At 48.2% G+C, this 3576-nt stretch overlaps 1 long non-coding RNA gene across 1 annotated transcript in view; it reads right to left on the bottom strand.

The window, feature by feature from the left end:
• LOC115029977 overlaps positions 1-3576 on the bottom strand; it is a 5229-nt gene extending 1653 nt beyond the window's left edge. The window contains exons 1-2 of the long non-coding RNA XR_003835546.1: positions 3387-3576; positions 2804-2911 (exon numbers count right to left, since the gene is read on the bottom strand). This is a non-coding gene — a long non-coding RNA (uncharacterized LOC115029977). The remainder of the gene's footprint in view (positions 1-2803; positions 2912-3386) is intronic.

Raw genomic sequence — 3576 nt, 5'->3', positions numbered from 1 at the left:
AGAGAGAGAGAGAGAGAGAGAGAGAGAGAGAGAGAGAGAGAAAGAGAGAGCTAAAAATGGCAGAAACTTAGGTTTGCAGAGAAGAATGGGTAAAGAGGCAGGAAGGATAAGCAGAGCAGGTAGGTGAAGGTTGGGTGTGTGGCCAACCTCAGCGTGAGGAGGGAGAAGGTGGAGGAGAGGGTTTTGGAGGGAGCATTGAAGAGCTAGTAGTTTAATGCAGACTGCACTGTGAAGCAGGAGGTAAAGTCCTGTGCTATGGGAGGGAAGAAGGTAGGCTAGGGCAGTGGTTAGAACAGTGGGAAGACTTGAGATACGATTTAAGAATGGCTGGATGCTGGAGACAGACCTCCTTCAAGGATGTTATCTGCCTGCCTTCTACTCCCAATTTCACTACAGTGCTCCTGTGACTCCCAACATGAGTCACATGTGGGCAGCTGACCGCACTTCTAGGACTGAGGAGCAGACATGATGCAGCTTGGTCAGTTAGTGCCACACTCTGGCTACACTGGCTGCTGTAAGGTTGGGGATCCTCAGCCCACTGGAAACTTGTTACCCACTCTAAAGGTTGAGAACAAAACCAGTGCCGGGTCTGGAACCTAAGGACATTGGAACCCATCAGGCACCTGGTGTGCCGGTGTTTCCTGGTCACCTTAGCCAGGAGGCTACCTCTCTCTCCGTGCCACGTTTACCGAAAAGAACTCTGGGTGGCAACGGAACTGAGTAGGGTGTGGTTCCTAGGAGCAGTAGGTTTTAGCAACAGATGGGGACAGACCCAGGGAAGGCAAACACGTGGGACACCATAGCAAAGGCCATGCTAAACAGGCTGAGGATTGGAGTTAGAAGAGGGAGAGATACTTAAGAGCCCATCACTGATGTCCACCCAAGTAGTGGATTCTGGGCCTGGAGAGATGGTTCATCAGTTAAGAGCACTGGATGCTCTTGTAGAGGACCCTGGTTTTGTCTCAGCACCCACACGGTGGCTCAATCATCTGTAGCTTCAGTTCCAGGAGACCTAATGTCTTCTGGCAGTGCACATACATGGTCATACATGCATGCAGGTAAATATACACATAAAATTAAAATGTTAAAAAATAAGTGGGTTCTGGAGCCAAGTGTAGTGGCACCTATAATCCCAATAGAGGCAGGAAGATCTCAAGTTTAAGGTTGACTGAGACAGCATAGTATAGCTCTGTCTCCCGAGAATAGAAGATCAGTTCTGAACTCAGGGTTCATAGGATGATAGGAAGGTAAGGAAGCCTGAGGTGCTGGGAAAACCCTTGCTGCTTCTAGGCAGGCCTGAGAAAGCTCAGATAAGGTGGTGCCTGCCAGCAGCCGGCGTGCCCCTCTGACCTGGGCCGTCAGCTCACTTAAGGTCTAGAACTGCGGCCTCTCCGGACCCTTGGCTCACATCACCTCCACTCATTAGCCTTGGACCAGTTCTGTAGCTTCTCTGCCTTACTTCTCATCTGTAATGTGGCGCTCGTTATTATCTGTGTTAGCTGTGTGTACACTAGTTATACCTGTATGTGGCAAACACGATCTAATAAAACCCCAGCCCACATCTTTACTCCCAGCACTTGGGGAGGCAGAGACAGGCAGATTTCTCTGAGTTCCAGGCCAGCCTGGTCTACACAGTGAGTTACAGGACACACAGGGCTACATAGGGAAACCCTGTGTAAAACAAACAAAACAAAAACAAACAACAAAAACCTCAAAACATCCAAATGCTCAGGTACAGTTTGTCTCTTGTTCACCTAAGGCTCATATTCATATATATGAATATAAGTCATAATGGACTTTATCTGATAACACTTTTAGGGCTTTGGCCCTTATGGCCCCACCGTCCTCAGGATTGACTCTAACGCCACCACGCCTGCCCGGAACCTGGTCTGGTACAAGCTTTGCAGCCCAGGCTTCTGGACCTTGCGATGGTCCTCCTGGGCCAGCAGCTCTCAAGTGCTGGAAACACGGAAGCTCTTCCAGGCACAGTTAAAATGGTTCACAGTCTACCCAAACCCACCTAGGTGACCTCCAGCTATTTTTTTTTAAGATATATTTTTTTCAAAGAACTAATAAAAGAATTTTGTTGTTGTTTTTTGAGACAAGGTCTCTCTATGTGGCTCTTGTTTTCCTGGGACTCTCACTCTGTAGACCAGGTTGGCCTTGAACACAGAGAGCCATGTGCCTCTTCCTCCAGAGTGCTGGGGTTAAAGGTGTGCAGCTCTATACCTGGTGAGGAAAAATGATTTTAAAAGTAGGTCTTAGCCAGGTGTGGTGGCACAAGCCTTTGACCCCAGCACTTGGGAGGCAGAGGCAGGTGGATTTCTGAGTTCAAGGCCAGCCTGGTCTACAAAGTAAGTTCCAGGACAGCCAGGGCTACACAGAGAAACCCTGTCTTAAAAAAAAAAAAAAAAAAGAAAAGAAAAGAAAAGAAAAAAGAAAAAAGAAAAAAAAAGTAGGTCTTACTTTGAATTTTGTATGCGTGAGAAAGTATGTGTGTGCGTTCCTGAGTACACATACCTAACACAAATAATAATGAGTCCCACATTACAGGTGAGAAAATAAAGTAGAGAAGCTACAGAACTTGTCAAAGACTTGGGAGGCATTGAATCTCCCAGGAGCTGGAGTTACAGGAAGTTGTGAGCATTCATTGTGAGCGCTGGGAACCAAATTCAGGCCCTGTGGAAGAGCAGTATGCATTCCTAACCACTGAGCCATCTCTCCAGCCCCACAAGAGCCATTTTTTATCACAGGGCCTCAGCACAATGGGAAATGGCTGGAATCTTCATCGGAGGACACAAACCTTCAAAAAGGGCAATGCTGCTGGCAGGGCCAGGCCTCTGGAGAGTTCCTGGAGTGGAGACAGATCCTGTGGTTCTCTGGGTACCATCACATATCAAGAAGAGGCAGTCTAAGTGGTTGGAGAGAGGGCTCAGTGGTTAAGAAGAGGCAGTCTATCTTGCTGGCCTGTTGAGCTTTACCAGGATCCATAAGAGAGCCTTGAGCCAAGGTCTATGTGACCGCTTGGGTGTGACACAGAGTGTCAGCTAAAGACCGCGACTCTCCCTGCCAACAGGAAAGGGCCCCCACAGCTCACTGCAGGACTTATTAAGCAAACACACAAAGGAGAGATGGGCTTCCAAGTACCCACCGGAAAGGGGCCTGAGGAAGATCTGACTGTGCTAGGGACAATGTGTGAACACAGAAGTTATACCCTGCTGGTGGCCATGTCGCTGGGGACCCTCTTTGGAAAATCATTTGGTAGTTGCTCATCTACTCTATTGCCATACTTATTTTACCCACAATCCCATTAGTTTCCTCTTAGGCTACTTTCCAGGAGAAGTCTAGGCACGTGTCCTCCAAAAGACTCGAAGAAGAATACTCACATTTGGACATGGCAGGGGGAGGAGAGAAACCAAGATGGGAGCACCGGGACTAGGAATTCAAGGACACTTTCAGCTACACAGCAAGTTAAACAAAACAGGACACCTTTAAAAGGGAGCTGGGAAACGGCTCAGCAGTTAAGAGCGTTGGATGCTTTTCCAGAGGACCCAGCTTTGATTCCCAGCACCTACA

This window comes from Mus caroli, chromosome 19 (assembly GCF_900094665.2).
Source record: "Mus caroli chromosome 19, CAROLI_EIJ_v1.1, whole genome shotgun sequence".
In the NCBI taxonomy this organism is placed as follows: domain Eukaryota; kingdom Metazoa; phylum Chordata; class Mammalia; order Rodentia; family Muridae; genus Mus; species Mus caroli.
Note: the sequence above shows the minus strand (reverse complement) of the source record. Positions and strands in the feature narration are given on the sequence as shown.